General features: G+C 40.9%; 1 pseudogene; it reads right to left on the bottom strand.

Annotated features, from left to right (window-relative positions):
• Positions 1-17: 17 nt before the first annotated feature.
• LOC110308466 (putative vomeronasal receptor-like protein 4) lies at positions 18-19,341 on the bottom strand (annotated as a pseudogene).
• Between the last annotated feature and the right edge of the window lie 1,898 nt (positions 19,342-21,239).

Here is a 21,239-nt window from a genome sequence, read left to right as displayed (position 1 = left end):
CGTGGCTCAGTCAGAATTTAGAGGCGCCGGGCCACAAGGTAGCGCTCACTGAGAGCAGTCGTGGACATATGGCTTGTGCGTAGAGGAATGACCTAGAAAGGAAGAAAATGTGAGATGCGAAAATCCCCAACAACAAACAACAACAACAACAACAAAAGGAACTGGGATGTGCGTGCTTTCGCTGCATTCAGAAAAGTCGTGATCTGGAGAGGAACATCCAGGAGGAGCATCCTGGGCGGTCCCTCCGAGTAGAGGTCGGAGGATGTGGCAGTGCAGAAGACGGTGGTGGGCGTGGCTAGGCGGGCGCGACAGAGAAGGGCCAGGCCTCCCTCGCTGGCCCGCAGCGCCCCCTGGAGCCCATGACCTGTGCGGATTTCCACCCCGGTGACTCGCCGCAGATCTCCGGGGAGCTAGTTCCTGGGAAAGTGGTCGCTGGATCAGAGTAGACAGTACTCAGAATCCGCTGTTTTCTGCTTACTAGAACTTGATCCCTGACGTCTTCTCCCATCATGCCGTGGGCACTAGAGGGACCTTGATTTCTGGCTTGTCTATTCCGCATTTGCTTTTCAAAGGAACGTGGTGCTTGAGAAAGCATGGGCACACATATGCACACACACGCACACATGCACGCGCGCGTGAAGAGAGGAACAGGCAGAGGAGGGAGACAAGGAGGATTCTGGAAAGGAAAGAGGTGGATATTACCAGTTAAGACGTTTTTGTTTGTGATAGGAAATGGATAATGAATAGAATAGAGATAATGGATAGAAATTACTGACTAATCCAAACCATAAATGTTCCCTTGAAAATGAGTTAAAAAGCAAAACGTTGTTTTGCACATTGCTTTTTGTTTTGTAGAGTCAGGGGTGTAGCCTGGACTGAACTCAAACTGGTGACAGCCCTCGTGCTTCAGGCTTCCCAGTGCTGGAGCCACAGACCTTCCTGCGTGTTTCCTTTCTTTCTCCCTCCCTCCCTCCCTCCCTCCCTCCCTCCCTCCCTCCCTTCCTTCCTTTTTAATATTTATTTATATTTACTTATTCATTCATTTGTTTATTTTGGTGAGTGTAAATGTGGGGGTATAAAAAAAAGAAAAAAGGGGCGTGATCTTCTGGAGCTCGAGTTGTGTCACATGACACGGGTGCTGGAAACTGCACTCCTATGGAAAAGCGAGAAGGCTCTTAACCACCTAGAATCGTTTCTCTAACATCGGAAAGAAAGGATTTAAGGGAGAGATTTCAGAGGAAAGCACTAAAGGTGACCAGGGAGTTAATTCATGGGTCAGATGAGGAAGTCAGTAGCTGATCACCCCATGCTTAAACTGAAAATGGAAGGAACAGGTCAGAGAGACTTCTCACAGGGTCCTGGCAAATCAGTCACTGCTGAACATCAGGGGTGGGGTGAGGGGAGTGGGGCGAACAGGGGCTAACTGGGTTCAGTTAGGATTCTCTTCCTTAAGGGTGCACCAACATCTTTGTGCTTGCTTTTGTGAATTTAAGAGTCACAAAGAATAGTTATTTTCGTTTTCCTTGAAGAGCCTTTACGTGGCTTTGTGGCATGACCCCTTGGTTCCAACAGTCCTGCCTCAGCTCTGCAGCTTCCCATGGTCTTGGTCTCGGGGCTCAGTCTTACTGTTTTGTTTTGCACCAAGAAGAACCTATCCTTTACGCTCTTCCAACAAGTAATTTTCTTCGTGGAGCATTCATGACCTTTCTCCCTTTATCTTAGCAGAATCCTTTTCTTATACTTTACTTCTCACTTTAAATGTAAATTTAAAAGTTCTGAGCAAAGCTAATTGCACGTTCTAAAGTTTCAGTTACTTCAAAATGTATGTAAGTGGTCTTCTTGTTTTCCTTTAGTAGTGACAAAGATTTTCACTACTTGGAATTAAAATTATTAATTTATAGATGGGGTCTTTTCTTGCCTGCATCTTGTGAGCTGGGATTACAGGCATGGACCCCTCCATTTGCTCCCATTTCTGTGGTTTTTTTTTTCTTTTTCTTTTTTTTCTTTTTTTTGGTTTTTCAAGACAGGGTTTCTCTGTGTAGCCCTGGCTGTATGGAACTCACTCTGGAGACCAGGTTGGCCTTGAACTCAGAAATCCACCTGTCTCTGCCTCCCAAGTGCTGGGATTAAAGGCATGCACCACCACTGCCTGGCTTCTGTGATTTTTTTTTTTTTTTTTTATGTGAGGCTGCACTTATGTTTGCATGCATGAGGAGACTAGAGGACAACTTTAGTGTAGTTTCTTAGAAACTGTCCACCTTTCTCCTAGAGACAGGGTTTCACTGGGACTTGGAGCTTTCCAAGCAGGCTAGGTCGAAGTGATTAGGTCCACCTGTCTCTTCCTCCCCCACACTGGGATTACAGGCACATGTATGCTCGACAAAAACAAAACAAAGCAGCAGCAACAACAGCAACAACAACAACAACAAACCAAGGCAAGGGCTCTGGGCTCTACTCAGGTCCTGATGCTCAAAGCAAGCACTTTACTGATGGCGCCAGCTCGCCAGCTGATCCCCATCTTGCCAGCTGATCCCTTCACTTGTTGTTGAGCTGCTGTCTGCCTCTTCTTCCACTGAGACGGGATGCAGAAGCTGGAATCTATGTGATGCTGTTGGTTGGGGCTGGACTCCCCATAATCTGTTCATCTCTGCACTGTTTTTGTTTTGTTTTGTGGTTTTTCCCATTTGCTGTAAAGGGAAGCTTCTTTGATGAAGGGGGTTAGCTGCACTGATGTGTGTATAAGGTAAGATTTCTTTCTTTTTCTTTATTATATGTAAGTACACTGTAGCTGTTTTCAGACACTCCAGAAGAGGGTGTCACCAAGTTTGTCCCTCTGTAAGAGACAGACAGACATACAGTTAAGATTCTATGAAAAGTGATCATCCTATCAGACATGGTACAGGTGAGAGCAGCGGCTTGGAGAAGAGAGATGTTTTTGGTTTGTGTCCTCATAGAAACCAGAGAAGCTCTTGCATCATTCTTATTCTTCTAAAGGAAAACAAGGAACACATGCAAAGACCTCCCCCCCAACCTCACCCCCCAAAGGCACAGGCTCCTAAGTTGGGGAGCCTGGTGCTTTGCCATCCTGTGGAACATACCTTTTGAGATCAGGCTCAGCAAGTCATATGCCTCACAAACCAAACCAAACCAAACCAAACCAAACCAAACCAAACCAAACCAAACCAAACCAAACCAAACCAAACCAAACTAAACTGAGCAAATGAGCTTCTGAGGGAAATGTTACAGCCCTAAGGAGGAGGAATATCAAAGAGTGGTCAGGGGTGCTCACTTCAGCAGTAGGTGAGTCCTGCAGGGCTGTATTTGAACCTTCTGAGTTTGTAGAGTTCTTGCTTTCAGTAAACTGCTGCTGGGCTTCACTTTCAGTTCTCAGTGTGTGTGGGAGAAGGAAGCCCCACTGCAGAATCTTAGTCCCTTGGAGTACAACTCTCCCTCCCTCCACAATTACTAAAGAGTTGTGTTTTAGAGGCTGTTTCAGACTTAATTAAAATTTAACTACGTACGTAAAAAACTATAGAAATGATCCTTGAAGGGATAGTCTTTAAGATTTATTTATTTATTTATATGAATACACTGTAGCTGTCTTTAGACACACCAGAAGAGGGTATCAGATCCCATTACAGATGGTTGTGAGCCATCATGTGGTTGCTAGGAATTGAACTCAGGACCTCTGGAAGAGCAGTCAGTGCTCTGAGCCATCTCTCCCGCCCAAAGGAATAGTCTCGAGTTTAATTAACAGAAGGGTGTGTGCAGTTAAGATAGGAATAGCTGCCAGATTCTGTGTCTCCTGCCCTCTCTTACCTTTCACTACACTTCAAAGCCAAGAATCAGAAGGGAACCTGCTTTATAGACACAGAAAAACAATGTCCTGTTCTTTCTCTTGGTCTATGTAGGCACATGATGGTTCAAGGTCTTCCAAAGTGACTGCTTCCTTCTTTGTCCAGTAAGCAGCAGCTGGGATCCCTAAGCCCAATGGAATGAATGTAAAAGACGAATCTTGTCCTGCAAGAACAGTAGATATGAGAAGATTATTGATTGATTGATTGGTGGAGGTAGTGAATTTATACAAGGAGCCAACTTACCAAGTGAATTTAGGACAAACTATGTTTTACAAAATGATGTGCCCCTTGCTTGATACTGAGATTTTTATTTAAACTGCTATATTATGCCCTATAGGAAATGACACAGAATCCAAGGCATGCCACAGGGTTGTTGTGAAGGAGGAGGTTGACAGTTAAGAAAGGTTTCTATGACCAAATCTGGTGGCAGATCACAGTTATGAATGCCATTCTCTGATGTGTTGCACCAAGGCTCTTTGGATTTGTTCCAGGGCTAGTGCATTTTACCCTAGAGCCTTTTATCCTCCACATGTGCCTGTGTCCAGTCCCCACCTCCATTGTTTCTCACTCATTAACACCACTCAAGTGGCTTGTGTGACAGACCCAGCACCAACAAGGATCCTTCCCTGCTGGAGAGGTTAAAGGTTAGGAGGACCTAAGTCATTGCTATAAAAGTCACCCAAGCCTTCTTCACCACTGGGAACATGCTCTGCATTGACTGCCCAGGTCTGTGTTATTGTCCTCTCCATTGTCTGGGACTTCGGTGTCATTTGTAGGAGGAGGAGTGCCTTAAGCATGCTGAGATTTCCTTCCCACAAAAAGGCCCTCCCTCAGCCCATCATACAAATCCAGGAATATATGTAGCTGTCTATGGAGATGTCTTGCAAGTGTTTGATCTGTGGTGTGTTCATTATTTTTTATTTTTAAAGTTTTATTTTTACTTTATGTATACGAATATTCTACCTTCATGTAGTGTGTGGACCCAAGAAGGGCAGAGGAGATATTGGATTTCCAGAGACTGGAGTTACAGATAGTTGCAACCTACAGTATATGAGGAGACTCAGGTTCCTGTCCGGTGGAAGAGCAGCAGTGGTTTTAACCATGGAGCCATCTCTCCAGCCCCTAGTTTTTAAGTATTTAGTAAAACATTTCATTCCTTTTATAGTCAACATATAATCATGCTTAACTGGCTTTAGAGCAGCCAAATCTGAACAGGATACATTTATTTTTCACTGTGATTTTTGCACACAATCACAGTTATATTAACTGAGGATAGTAAACCATTTATTCTCTTACTCTTTTTCATATTGGAATGGAAAGAAATAGTCATTGTAAACATCTGAATCTATTTCTATATTTAGAGGAGTTTAATATGTCAGGATGGAATACAACCTCATCTACAGATTCTCTGTAGTTATGTCATATCAAGCTGTGAAAATGTTTTATTTTCTTAATGGCTGGCCACTGAAAAATGTCAAGTGCATTCATGACTCCAGTGAAATAAATGTCTTTTGTTTTTATGAGATTAATCATATCACTGGATTTATTCAACTATAATGAGACAAGTAATGAGACAAGTTGGAACATGCTAGACTGTCACTGCAGACCACAGGTTCTTATTTACTCATATGTAATTTGTAACTACTGTTGGTCTCTTTCCCATAGCTTAAGGGTGGGGGTGGGGGTCTAATAATCTCAAAGACATTACTTTTCTGCTTTTTCTAAGGACAGGAGACAACTGTGCTGGAGGGAGTGTTGGTTGTGTATGGGGCAGGGGGCAGGGGGCAGGGGGCAGGGGATGAGGGAGGGAGTGTTGCTTTTAAACTCAGTGCCAGGACTTGCACTGAGGGAAATGTTGGCTGTTTTCTGCCTCAACATCATGAAACGTCATGAGAGGAAAAGCCACTTAACTATATACCTAGATTGCAGCATATAGCAATACCCAGAATACACACCAGCTCTATATCTATTTAAATGGCTACCCACTGTGATATGATGAAGCAAGTTGGAGCTTATGAGAACTTTAAAGATCCAAAGGAGGTGTGGATGGAGAAGAACTTGTCATCTGTTTGTGGTCTGAACTTTCTCCACAAGGAGGTTCTGGGACTGATGGTGACAGCCTGGAACATGCTGAGGAGACAGAGGTGCAGATGGAAAGGCCCTGGGCTACCCTTCCCAAATAAACCACAGTTTTACAGTTCATATCACCCAGAATGTTTTTGAAATGAAATTCTGTGGCTATATATCTGACCCCTGAAGTATAAATAATGCTTACATTTGAATATACCAGATAAGTGAAGATAGAGTCTATAGGTTTATTTTCTTCTCAGAACTCATGATAAATGTATGCACATGTCTCACAAATATAAGGATGTTCCCTAAGATTCCAAGTCCAATAAGAGAAAGGCAGATTATTTGCTGAATGAGGTCACTCCAAATCATCTTAGATCTGACCTGACCTGCAGGTACAAGTCAACCTGAAACACAAACGGGGGAGTGGGGATGAAAAGACACAGACAGAAGGAATGAAGTCAAGCCTGGTCCTGGTCAAGACTCAAAGTTTATTTCTGCAGCTCCAGCTTATAAGCATCCCACCAAACAAAGCTCTTCTTGATAAAGTTCCTCCACAGACTAAACATAGATAAGAGTTTCAATTGTCTGCACACACTGCTCTCTGACTTTGGCTACACAGACTACTCTCTGGCCTTGGCTACACACACTGTTCTCATGGCAGTACTCTGGCTCTCCACAGTTCCTCCTTTTTAATTTTATTTAATAAAAGATGCTCCAGCTGAATATACCTGTCTTAGGTTGATGTCTATATTGCCCCTTCTTACCCATCGTGGAAGCATACATAGCATTGACGTATACTCTGTCTTAGGTTGAGAGGAGCTCAAGAACACTCTTACTCATCAGTGGTTCACTCATGAGTGAATATTCATTCAAACTGGAGAGGACGATGTTTTTAGATGGAGGCCATGTATCTGACTCTTCAGATGTAAAAATTGTGTATGGTGTACTGAAGGACACATGGCAGCAGTAAACAGAGGAGCAAGTGTGACAACAACAGCAATGATGTGTTGAAGTAGTGCAGGCTAAGAAGGAAACCAGCCCTGCAGCTGTCCTAGTAGATCTCTAGCTGCTTGAGCTGCATCAAAATGTAGAGGCTCTGCCTTTTCTAAATTAATAACTTCTTAGTGTAATTTTAATAAGTCCAAAGATAAATTTGCATGATTCCAAACACCTTGCAAGTGGCATTGCACACTCTTCCAACTATATATAGTATTGTTAAAAAGTTTTGGTGTTACACAAATCCATTGATAATTAGCATGACATCTAAATCTAGTTTGTATTTTTAACCCCTGTATTTCTTCCTCCAAGAAATTAGGCACCTCAAGTAAGGCATCTAATTTCTGTTGCATCTTATCATCTATACACTCCTGAGTATGCAAAGCCATGGAAACATTTCTGGATAAACCATTTACAAAATGAACTGTTTGAACACTTTGGGATAGGACAATAGCAGCTGTATTAGCAGTGGCCATTAAAGAAATCAAAGCTACAACACCTGCTATAATTAAACAAATCATACATTTAGGCCTGGCCAATACTCTTGTTAACTTTTCAATTATCTGTAAACCCATGTTATCAAACCAACAGGGTATGTGAACACACACTGCAATAGGCCCTTTCATCCAAGCTGGACTTGATCTTTCAGGCTAAGCACTTACATTATCTAAGGCAGCATCCAACTTCCATATGTATCCTTGTTGATAACCTTTGTGAATCCACCAGAGTCCAGCAGACAAAGCTGATGAGGGTAGGATAGGTGGAGATGGAGAGCCAGTAGCATAATTAGTCATACTAGACACTCCCCTATATTCTGACCAGTCCAAAATCTTGAGGTCAGTCTCATGAGGCTGATAAAGCACAGGCTTATTCCCCACACATTGTTTTCAGGGAATTGTGATATTTGTGCATTCCCTCATTCCACAATGCAGAAAATGCTGTGGTGCCTAGTATCCCTTAACCTTTGGACCAGTAGGTAAAGTTACTTGAATGCTATTTAAACTATCTTGGCATGAGTCAAGATCTTTCCCCTGCAATTTAGTAGGAGATACTCTTAGACATCCAGTAATGTTCTGCTTTGAAAAGTATATGGGGTTACCAGTTGCTTGGTAATTATTTCTCTACTGATAGTGAAATTTTCTCCAGCAGGAATATCCATAAACTTAATGTTGTTTATCATTACCACAACTTCTGGTCCTTCCCATACTGTTGGATATAAAAGGGGTGGTGGATGAGGGACATAGGCCCAATACAGCTACTTTATCATCACTGTCAGGGAAGTCTGCAAGCTCACGATCAGCATCATTCTTGTCCCAGCATCAGCATGTCTCACCAACCACTCTGAAAGCTATCATGCTCCTTCAGCATCCTTCAGAAAAAAACACAAACATGTCCTCTTCCCAGTATTAGTACCCAATCGGGATCATGTCGTATGTCAGTAAGTAGGTCCTTCCATTTCACGTAGGCATAAATATGCCTAGTTATAGGGTACCATAGACAGACAAGTTCCTTGCCACTCAAATTTTAAAATTAAAATAGTATGATTTAAATAATTTTGTGGTGTATGGGAATATAATTTCCCCCTTTTTTACTTTAGGAAGATATTATTTTAAAGTTCCATGGGCCCGTTCCACAATACCTTGTCCTTGCAGATTATATGCCATCACAGTAATATGGGTAACATTAAATTGTCAACAAAACATCTCAAATGCTTGTCTGCAATAGCCAGTTCCATTATCTGTCTTAATCTGATTTGGAACAACCAGCATAGAAAAACAATGTAGGCAACGACTAATCACATTTTTAGTTGCTTCTCCTGTGAAATCTGTTGCAACTAGAAAGCCTAAGAAGGTATCAGTAGTCACATGTATATATTTTAATTTTCCAAGAAATGTGAGTAACATCCAGTTGCCATAATTGATTAGGTACAAGTCCTCCAGAATTAATATCATTATGTGGTACAGGATGAAATCGAGGACACCGAGGACAAGTCTTTACAATTTGATGTGCACATTCTCTAGAAATACCAAATTGTTGTCTTAAGCTATTACTATTTTGATGATGTAAAGAATGAGATTGTTTTGGCCAATTGTTCCTGTGTATGGCCTATAATCTGCCTGGTATACAAATCTGCTGTGGCATTGCCCTCACTAAGGGGTCTGGGCAATTTGTATGAGCCCTTATATGTCCTATAAAGTGAGGAACAGTGCCTTCTCTTAAATTAAGTTGTATTTGCAGAAATAGTTGAAAAATTTGAGAATTAGCAGTATCTAAAAGAAGGAACAATTTCAAGCAATTATAAACCATGAGCTATATATTGGCTATCAGTATACAAATTAAAAGCTTGATTTGTCAACATTTCAAAAACAATGGCTATACCACATAATTCAATTATTTGTGCTGAAGCAGGGGGAAACTCTAGAACAAACATGTGATATAATTATATATGCTGCCTTCCCATTAGAAGTTCCTCTACAGACTAAACATACATAAGAGTTCCTCTTAGCTGTACACATTGCACTCTGACCTTGGCTACGCAGACTGCTCTCATGGTGGTACACTGGGTCTCCATGGGTGAGAACTATTGAAATCCACTTTGAGGAACACAGATGAATGGCTGACATCACCTCCATGGACTGTCTCTATGTATAATAAGAAATTTCAGAAATATGAAAATGTACATGGCTCTTCTCCAGCAGGCACCTGATTGCGTTTATTGCTTTTCTTCTTTTTCATTTTTTCTTTTCAATGGCATGGGTGATAATAGTGATATTTTAGACATAAATCCCATGCTAATGCTTCTACTTGCCTTTCCAAACAATTCATTCTTTGTATCCTTCAGCTCTAAAAGTTACATAAACATTATGTTTAGAGGATAATTCTCTGTGCTGGAAAGGCTTGTGTTGCAGCCTGATGAGACTGTTGCCCAATGCCACAAAGGAAGAACCCCATGACCAAAAACAACTTGAGGAGGAAAGGGTTTATTTGATCTTACAACTTAGGGCACTTTGATGATCATACAGGTTTAAGTCAGGGCAGGACTAGAGACAGAAACCATAACACAGAAGAACTGAGGCAGAGCTTGCTCAGCCTGCCATCTTAGTGGCATTGCCCACAGTGAACAGGGTCTTCCCAATCAATCAATGTAGAAAATGTACCACAGGCTTGCCCATAGACCAATCTGATTGTGGAATTTTCTCAACTGAAGTTCCTGTTTCCCAAACAACACTGTAGCTTGTGCCAAGCTGATGGAAAACTAGTCAGCACTCCTTGGCAAATGGACCTATGCTCTGAAGAGAGGTGGGTGTGAGTGCCAACCTGATGTCTTACAGTTGTGTGACAGAATGTTTCCTGGGGAGATGCAACTCACCCCAGATAGGGATCCCAAGAAAGACCAAAGTACAGATTCCACAAAAGTCTAACCTGATGAAGGAGTTTTCTTGGCTGAGGGGTTACTTACAGGATGACCCAAAGACAGCTGCACTACTCAGGCCCACCCCAACATAAGTCACAGCCCACAAAAGCTGGGAAAGCTGGAGGACACTGCACAGCCTGCAGGCAGCCCAACAGCTTGGAGAGTGCCCTTTCCAAGTGACTGTGGCACCAGCCTCTTCCTCTGGTTTCTGCTTCTCCCAGGCAGCTGGTTTGGTGTTAAGTCTTCTTTGCAGCTTGAGTTGCCTGAGTGTCTTTTTTGTACTTTAGCTGAGTCTGAAAAGGATCTGCCGCTTGTTTTGTCTATTCTGGCAGGGAGGGCCCTAGCAGATCTGCCTAGTCAGTTCTTGGGATATTGTATTTGTTTAGCTTTTTGATTAAAGAGCTTTCCTGCAGCATGGAATGTTCAATCTCAGAGGAAACTATTACAGGACACTCAGCTATGAAATCATGCAAAACTATGGCCTATTTCTTAGGAATTAAGGACATCAGGATGTCTGAGCTTATCCCTACAATTTTGCACTTTGCCTGCATTCTGATGTTTAGATAAAGTCTACAAGTCTTCCTGTTTTGCCTTTTTGATCTCCTGGCCATTATTGCCTTCTCATTATTAAGCATGTGCTTCAGATCTCTCTATCCTGAAGGTTTCTGGCAACACAGCTGCCTCCCTGCTTCTGGCATATCAGTTGCTGCCTTTTGATCTTTGATTTTTCTGACCAGTGGGGACAGTAAAGGCTGCACCAGTGCACCCAAACACTTCCCCAAGCCTAAATCTTTCATGTAATGAGGTTTTTGAGCATTACCTAACACATCCATTTTAAGTAAAACAACTGGACTATAGAATGAATCTTTTGTCATTCCATATACCTCAATGCCCCTAGGTACTAATCAAATGTTATCTTGGATTTTATTTTATTTTCTGCCTTTCTAGGAGTTATTATTATTATTATTATTTTACCTCTCTTGTCTTACCATCTATCTATAGCCCAGAGTCAGATTTATTATTAACTTGAAATATATAACAAGTTACTTTTCATTACATGGAATAAAAATGAAGAATGTCAAAGGAGAGGGGTAAGAATTACTGTACATGCTTTCTTAGTTTCTTTCTTTTTGGCAGCCCTAGGGGTTCACTCTCAGGCTTCACATATTTGAGATAAGCACCCCACCTCTGAGCTGCAATCCTGCTCTCCAAATCGCTTTTGGAACACTACAGCAAACAGTTTCAGATGAGAAGCTTTGTGTTCAGATTGATGCACGATACTATTCAAACGACACATGGCATCAGAGGCAGGTAAGTGCATCCATACCAGGCTCTGGAGCCTCAAATAAGTATAAGATTAGAACTCCTTGGACACGATATTGGGCTGAATTTAAGGGAGGTGCCCTCAAATAATACTAAACAAACAGCCTGGTAGAACAGTAAGAATTCTCAAAAGAACAACTTTTTGACAACAGAGCTCTTAAGAAACAGGCATGTAACAAGAGAAGCTGATTTGCATATGTGTACTATTATTCATGGAGATAGGGAGATGTTAGGGATGGATGCACAAATAATACCTTCAATTTAATCACAATGCACATAGAACTTAGGAAACTAATAGAAAGTGAAAGATGGTCCATTCATTGTGATACACCAAACATCAGATGAAAAACAAATGTATGTAAACTAATTCAGGCAACAGAACCATGATTCAGGTGCAAATTAAGACCCCAACCAAACAAACTGAGTTCTGGCCAGAAACCCAGACATCTTTCTGTTTTCCAAAAAAGCATATGATGAGGACCTATGACAGGACCCAGAACTTTCTAAAGATATATAATCTTGGACTTGGACAGAGATGCTGGACATGATCTTCATCTCCTTCCTCCTCTTCCTTTTTGTCCTCCTCATCGTCTTCCTCCTTGTCCTCCTCCTCCTCCTCCCCCTCGTCCTCCTTCTCCTCTTGGCTTAGCCACATAAATTTAGGTATAGGCAGTAGAGGGAAGGTGTTAAGTATTTCAAACCCTCTCTTGACTCCCTAGAACACTACAAAAGAGATTAACATTTTTGCTTCTGTGGGAAATTTACTTGGCACTTGTATAAACCAGAGAACTCCAGGTCTTCTCACGTTGGCAGCTGTGGTGAAGTCAGGTTTTGGTTTGTCCTAGAAGGTGAGCCTCCTGGAACTGCATTTGTATCTTAGTGTTGTAGAGTCTTGGCTGTCATAACTTTTCTCTGAGACCTCAGTTGTCACAGTTACATTGCTGTAACTACTGCATCTTGTACAATCCATCCATACAACTATCTTTATAGAACTAAATATTGGTTGTAAGATTCATATATTTCAGAATGAAACAGCAAGAAGCAGTTTTGACAAAATTCACCCCTGGGGATGCTGAAATGAATAGCAAGTCATTTCCAGCCCCCTGCCTGATCCTGCCTCATCTGATGTTGTTTCTAGAGACTTACTTTCAGAACAGCTTCAGGAATGGCTGCTGATCCCCAATAACTCCAGTTCATCCAGCCTTTTAGATGTCAGGACTTCAGTTAAGCCCTGAACTTTCAAAGCATACAGAGACTGGACAATAAATGCTACAGGTAGCTTTCTTAAGTCTAACCATTTTATTTTCTGATTTTCCACTCTCCCTATCCCTTAAAAAAAAAAAAAAGGAATTCTTCATTCCAACTCAGCAGTCTTGGAAAACCGTCACCCCAATCCCTTGGGTTTGGTTGTCTGGTTTGGTTGTTTTATGAATTATAGATATGTTGTCATTCTAAGGGATAATTTGGAAATAATTATAGCTTAGGATGGGGAGGAAACTAAAGAGAGCTTAGACTCGGGGATTTCACATCTTTCCTTTTCTCTTCTCTATCCTTCTTTCTTAGGTAAAGGGAAAGAGATTGAAAATAAAAAATGGGGATAGAGTAATAGTATAGAGATTAGACAAATGGGGATGGATTATTAAATTTACTTTTAAATAAATCATTTTATAGTTGTAATCTTATATTGGTACAAATCTTTATATTTTGATGAAAAATTGATGTTATATATTTCTTACAGTGGTACAGAATTTATATATTGATACAGGTTTAAGGTTTTCACTGGCATAAATCTTTGTATATTGACACAAAATTTAAAATTAATTGTTACTCTTAGATAGGCATTGTGCCTATGCAACTCATTTAAGAATACAAGGCTTAGACCCAGTCCTTTTAATAGCTGCTATTACAAACTGTTTAAGATATCAACTAATGTAATAGTCAGATAGTTAAACTCTTTGTCATTTAGATTCTAATTTAATTAATTATAATAAAATGTTTTCAAGGTTATTCAAATAATGAATAGCTGAAAATATTCAATGTTTGACAATTCAGTTATTATATATATAGATAGATGGTCTTCAAAAGTGTCAGAAATCCACAGAATAAGCCATTTAAAATAATTTCATTATTAATAGATCTTTTGACTACAAGACATATATGCTCCTGACGGTACCCCCATCCCACTTTAAGAAGGATGTTGAGCATCAATACCTCCATGTAGAGTTGTTTCAATTGTGGCAAGCGAGCCACTGGGCAAGAAATGCCCTAATTTCATCTACAGACAGAATGCTGCCCACAAAGGACAAATGGACATAGGATACTCAAATTGCTAAGCTCTGCCAATATAGGGTAAGCTAGTCCTTCATAATTTCTGCTTCACTTAAGGTCTGTCAGATGGTCTGGGACAGAAGGCTGAAGACAGATGCTTCAATGTTCTGAGGAATATTGGGGACTGTTCATGCAGTCACCTGTCTCTGCCAACTGTTTAAGTTTTGGAAGATATGTCTTTGTGCTTCCTACATATTCAGTAATATTTAATCTTTTCTCAAATCTCTGATGGGGTCGAAGACTAGTTATAGTCTCACAACTGAACTTAAGTTGTTTAGCAATAAAAAAGATGTTCTAGATTTGAAAGGATGGTTTTCAGATGGTAATACAAGTTAAAATCAAATATGATAGAGGCACAGAATTGTAAACTATTTAAGTTAGGATAGATGATAGAATACTTTATCTAAATTACCAAATATGATGGGCTGGATATTATAAGTGTATGTCATACATTATAATTAAAATAATTGTTGTAATTTTGTTCAATTTATACCTGAGAGAAAAGGCCTTTTATTGGACTAAAAGGGAGGACTGTGAAGTTTTGTCTCTTACTCTTTATTGTAATGCTGAGTGCTGGCCTCTAAAATGTGGGGTTTACATGTAGCCTAAGGGACCCTGCTCCCAGTTTGTGGTCTCTCTTCCCCCACCATGGAACCTGCTTGCTCAAGGGTGGAGTTTCCTGCTCATTCATTCTGCCACGCCCACTGCTGGACCCTGTCGGCTTTGCTGCTTGGAGGCACACACGTGTTCGTCCTGCTACTGGACCCCGAGTTACTTGGTGGGAAATTGGGATCCCTCCCCCCTTTCTTTATAACTAAATGTTGGAATTAGTAAAGGAGGGCCTTAAACATGGAATCGTCTTGGCCCCATTCTTTCTCCCTCCCCATCTAGCCCGCAGTCCCAGTTAATTTGGATTGATAAATAAAGATTCTGGTAGCCAATAGCTGAGGAGAAGAGACATACGTGGAGTTTAGGTTTCCTGGGCTTGAGACCATGAGGAGTTAGGAGAAAGAGAAGCTTCCATGGGATAGTCTGCACATGCAGGAGAGAAGCAAGGAGAGCCACCATGGGCTGGGAGCCAGGAGAACATGGCCCATAGGGCTGCCCAATTGGGTCAAGAGCAGCCAAGATAGAACATAGTTAATATTAAGTGATAATTTGGGGTTATCAGTGGGAAGGTAGATTCTAAAAGCAAGGAGGGTAGGCAGCTGCCCAGCTATAGTGCTGCTTAATGAATATTAAAATATAAGACTGTGTATATGTTTTCCATTCAGGAACATAAATGGTCAAATGCAGGAAGGAACACTGTGCTGGGATTTATTAAATATTTTTTACTACAGTACTTTGTTGAAAAGTCTTTTTGGATCAAAAGTCTATATCAGGAAGGTCTAAATATCATAGCACTACTATCCTTGCAGAGACTCCTGGAAGCTTCACAATGTAGTTAAGAAACAGAACAAATGACTACATATAGAAGGGGTCATGGAGTGCTATGAACTTGACTTATAACCTACTCCGATAGGAACGATTTATTCCTAGACATCTACATTAAGATCTTATGAAGAGTCACCTGATGAGCTGATTCCATTCCAAATAAGGTTCTACCTCCTCATTACTGACAGATGGGCATCACACTTCCAGCCCCAGACCTCCAAGACATACTTAACCCACACTGAAATCACAGAAGATGTTTAACATGCATATAAAGTTCAACATGTCTGAAACTCTATGTGCCTTCTCTATTTGACCATGGAATCCATTCCTCAAATCATTTACATTTAAAGACTTCTCAGTCAATTTACCTAGGATTTCAACCAAAATTCTCTCTCACATCCTAGTCTTCAGTAAACATTATTGGTACTATCTTCAATTATTGGAAATCCAACTAAATACCACTACCTGTTTAACTACTACCACCCAAATCCAAATTCCCATATTTTTATATCCATAGAGATTGCTTGATCACATCCCACTTGTCGTCATCCTGCTCTTGAATCTTTCTGTTCAGGATAACCTGCTATTGCATGGGAATGTTGAGTTTGAGTTGCCATATCTTTTCTGTGTATCACGCTACCCTTGCCCCAGGCTCATTCCAATTGTTTAGATATAGGGAACACTGAAATAGAATTGCCACTGCCTGTTGTAAAGTTGCTCTAAAAAGCACATTCCACTAAGAGCCTCTCATTGGTCTTTTTGTTGCCTCTCCTTTCCTGTTGCATTTGTACCACCGTCTGAAGGCTCTCCTTGTCCTTGTCAGACTCTGCTCATACTCAGTGTGGAACTTGCACGTTTAGTTTTATTTTGTACTAGCACAAATCTCTCATACTTTCCTCTAAAATTTCTTTTTCCTGCCAATCACAGCCAGCTACAGCATCAAGAAGTGGCTTTTAAAGTATGTTACAATCTGCCATTCTTTTAGTGAAAGTTCTTCAGCGATCTCTTATTATTCTCATAGCCAATCATACCCATGGTGTATACTATTTGAATTTTTGTAGCATAGACCTGATCCACATCTTATTTGCATGCTTTCCTTCTGTCAGAAGTTGTGTGTTCTTCAGCTAACATCTGCATGCAACATACTACACTTCAGCTGAGTTTTTTCGTTCCTTACAGGATAGTGCTATATAAAGCAAGAAGTTTTTCCCCAGATATCACTTCAAAAGAAATCAAATGTCTGAATACACAATAATTTCTTCACTCAAAGAACTCTTGAAATATCCCAAACAAATGACAAGTTAGTGTGTAAAACAAAGGTACATATTTTATTCTTGTGGCTGTGGCTATGTGTGCCCAATCATATAGATATATCACATGCTCAGATTATATAATGTTACAGCTATGCATTTGATTTCAGTGCTGGTCCATGGTATTGAAAATATTAAGTATTAAGATACTCTGAGAGATATTCTGGGTGTACTGGTTCATGTCTTTAACTCCAGAAATCTCTGTGAGTTTGAGGCCATCCTGGTCTACATAGTGAGTTTCAGGATAGGCAAAACGATGAGTAATATCTTGTCATGAAAAAAGTAAAACAAAATAAAATTAAATCAAATAAAAAATACTCTGAGAAATAATTTACCGTCAACATTAAAGCTGAACTTCTTATTCCTTCAAAATATGACAGGCTAGGTATCCTTTCCTCTAATATGCCTACTTAGTTCTTTGCAAAATAAAATAAATCCATTGTGCAAATGGATGTAAAAGAAATGTGAAAAATAAAATAATCTGCCCAGGTTTCTTGATTTCTCAAGCCAAGTCTTAGTGTCTAGTTCAGATTTTATATAAACCAAACCAAACCAAACCAAACCAAACCAAACCAAACCAAACCAAACCAAAACAAAACAAACGTATTATGAAAAAGCTGGATTACTTTAATGGTCTGATATGTTATAACATTAGGGCACAGTAAAATCACAGTGAAAGGAGACCTGAGGACTTTACTGGGCCTTTGAGCCTGTGAACCAGTCAGAGTAGACTCACCATAGCTGTCTCTCACTGGGGGCCATAACTGAGTTACTCCAGAGGCACGTGCCTCAGTTGTCCCAGTGTTTCTTCAGAAAACCCTTTGCTCTTAGCAAAAGGATCAGCCCCAGCATCATCAACAGATCAACTCAACCCAGAGAGACAGGAGGGAAGGATGCACAAGCATGAGGCAGGATGCTCTTCCCTCTGACACACACCTTTAGCTCGGGCTCTTACCATTAAGGGCCACTCACATTCAGGTTGGGTCTTCCCACATCAATCAGGACAGAAAGAAGAGTTGAGGCTTCCCACTCAGGTGATTATAATTCATGACAAGCTGACATAAAAACTAGTCATTGCTTGGCATAGTGTCTCACACCTTTAATCCCACACTCTAGGAGGCAGAGGCTGGCAGACCTCTGAGTTAGAGGCTAGCCTGGTCTACACAGCTAGTTCCAGAACAGACAAGGCTCCTCATACCCTCCCCCTTCTCCCACAAGAAACTAACCACAATAGTGACCTTAAATTTATATTATAAAGCATTATGAAACTAGTTTATCTTAGCAAAGAGCAGTATTTCAGAGACGCACAGCCTGGCCTATCTCTTGGTTTAGTCTGCTGAGTTTTACTCTTGGACCAGGGAAGGAGTTCAGGCAACCTTGGGTCCCCTCCAGGCACAGCTGAGCTGCAGAGAGAGCAGTTCAACCTCACTCTCAGCAAAGTCTACTTGAGTTTTGCTGGTTATCCTGCGGAGGAACTGCAGTGAGCTGATGGGAAGCTTTGGTGAACAGCCCTTCATGGCCCTGCATCCCTTCAGGAGTGGCACTCACACAACTAAGAGCAGTCAGAAGCCTCCCTGGGATGACTGCAGTGCAGCGTCTTGAGGATGCGGGGTCTGGACACTTTCTGGATCCTCCAGATTCTTCCAAACCTGAGGCTTTGGAGTTATCAGGGCCTCCAATGTCCTGCTGCTTGCCCAGGCTGTGCCAACTGGGGTCTACCAAGTGATCCCCTCAGGACCCTCAGCACTGCAGTCCCCTTGTCTGCAGCTCAACAGGCTGCACCAGGGCGGCATCAGGGATGATAGGATTCCAGGGAGGAGAGGAGGGGAGATCTCAAGAACACTGGGATGTTCAGAACAGGCCATAGTAAGTGACTGGAAGAGCGGTGGAAGCTCCAGTGTAAATAGTCTGTCAGCGAGGTATTTACTCATCCGTGTGCTAGTGAGGCTTTGTCTCCAGACATATGATGGCGTCATTTGAGAGAGCCCTTTTGCCAGAGATTCTTGTGGTGGAACTTTAAGGTCTAACTGTGTTATAATTTCCCTACATCATCCACACCAGTTTTCTTTGATTTTGAAACTTAGCAACATTAAACAATTGATCAAATTTGCTTGTTGTGGTGACTTTGTTAGTCTCACTGTTGTCTTCACTCAGTCCTGCAAACTCACCTCAGATAAGAGTCATCTTAAAGATCCAAAAGGGGAGGAGAAAGGCAAGAACATGCCATGCTGTCTGTGGTTTGAGCTTTCTCCACAGTGTGGTCCCGGGACTGATGGTGACCGCCTGGACCACACTGAGGAGACAGGTGGTGCAGATGGAGAGGCCACGGGCAACCCTTTCTAGATAAATTATAGTTTTACAACCAACATCACCTAGGAAGTTTCTGATGTAAAAAATTATGGTTATGTCTCTGACCCCTATGCAATAAACAATTATTGTGTTTACAAAAGCCAAGTGGATGAAAAAAATCTATATTTTTATTCTCACGACCCATGATGAAAGTATGCACATGTCTCACACATAAGATGATGTTTCCTAAAACTCCAAGTCCAATAAGTGAAATGAAAATTATTCTCTGGATGAGGTCTCTCCAAATTATCTTCATGGCTAAAGCTAGGGAAAACCTGAGAAACACAAGGAAGTAGGCATGATATAGTTCATGCCTGTGGGTTTTCTGTTTTCTTCCGTGGAATGAACAGTGTATTATGTAAGAGCACAGGTTTTTTGCTTACAGATACCTGATTTTATTCTTGGACCTTCTGTTCTTGGTTCCATTGACATGGGGATGATGATGATGATGATGACAATTGGATGTGAGCACCATGCTGATGCCTTCTCAACCTTCACAGGAGTTCTTTATATCCTCCATCTCTAAACCTTTCCCATGAGAAATCCAGACAAAGGATAGCATCACCAGGCTTCTAAGCAATGACGTTGAGCATCAACTTAGAGTCTTCCCTTTTTAGATCCTTTTTGCCATCCCATATACACTCATCCTTCAAGAAAAGATTGAGCTAATAACAAATTGCAGCTCTTCTAAAAGTCTAATCCTTGCCACAATGGGTTGCTTCCCAGGGAAAGTCATGTGGCTTTTCTTTGTCTCCAACTCTGAATTGACCTTGGCAATAAATAACACATAGATTAATTAGATAAGGCAGTAGTTCCTCCATATCCTCTTCTTGCGTGGAATGGTTTAATTAATTTTTATTTACTGTTGTCTTATGGATGAGATCATATTAAAGGTACCACATCCCCACTACTTATAGGCTTTTCCTGACCATCTCCTAAGAACCTTCTTCCAAGGAAACATCAAATCCCAGCTCTCAGCTTAGGCATTGTTCCTCTGGACTCCAAATTGGGACACTTCCTATCACTTTGATTTCTAAGGTTCATGAAATCGGTGATTTTATCAGTCAGTGATGCTATACCCTATAAATGACAAACAACTTAGTACTTCATACTGATTTGGGTAATTTTACATGTGACATCTGTTTTCTGTTTTCTCACCCTATTTAAAGTTAAAATAAGAATTAAAGCTTAAATGTATTCACTTTGACTCTATTTTCATAAATCACAAATAGTTTTATTTTGGGACCTTAAATCTATTTGTCTGCTACATTTTATCTTTCCCTGCTGCTCACCAAATTTATCTGTGAATCACTTTCATATTCTCCTGAGCAATGTAACACTGGCACTTGCTGTGTGACAAGGGTACCTGTGATGTTCTCTTCCTGATCTGATTCCAACCATGATCCTTCATAGCTCATTGCTGCCCTAGGTCACACATGTGTCTCCTACAATTTCCCCAAACCCTCAGGAATGTGTTATCTGTTAGTCTGCTTATATCAGCCCCTTGGTGCTGAGGGGAGCTGAGAGATGCTTTAGTGTGTCTGTTACTTTGAATACATCCTGTTATGGGATGCTTTAAAAACAGGTTATGCATAACTCACTAACTGAGAGTTACGGTTGTACTATTCTATAGAAATCACAGAGATGAACTGAAATGTTATTCAGGAAAGATGTTCTGGTTGTTCTCTTTCTTTAAAGTTCTGGAAGGTCTATTCAATTTGGAATACTCAGTTATGTCTTCAGGGGAGGTACATTTGCAAGCCCCCAGAGATCCAATGATTATCATTGAGTATCTTTCAAAACATTTATCATTGTGGATAATTTTCAGTTGCCTTATGTCTGTAATGATCGTTTATGATGGTGTATTTATAAAGATGTACCTCTTGGTTCCTTGAGATACCAGTAATAGGTATTGAAATAAGGAAGCTGTCTTTGTTTCCTGAATAGTGTCATTTCTGGACTAGGAAAGTTATTCATTTACTTCAATTCAAGGAAATGTCAGAGAGACATTTATGTTATATTTTGTTTATGTTAAATTTAGTCATTGTTGTGTGTATGGGCATCTTATGTGCATGTATTTCTAATAACCACTGTGTACCTGGTGCTTGCAGAGGCCAGAATACAGCCTTGGCTCCCTGAACAAGGAGTTGCACA

This window comes from Mus caroli, unplaced genomic scaffold (assembly GCF_978045245.1).
Source record: "Mus caroli unplaced genomic scaffold, Mus_caroli_1 scaffold_15, whole genome shotgun sequence".
NCBI classification, from domain to species: domain Eukaryota; kingdom Metazoa; phylum Chordata; class Mammalia; order Rodentia; family Muridae; genus Mus; species Mus caroli.
Note: the sequence above shows the minus strand (reverse complement) of the source record. Positions and strands in the feature narration are given on the sequence as shown.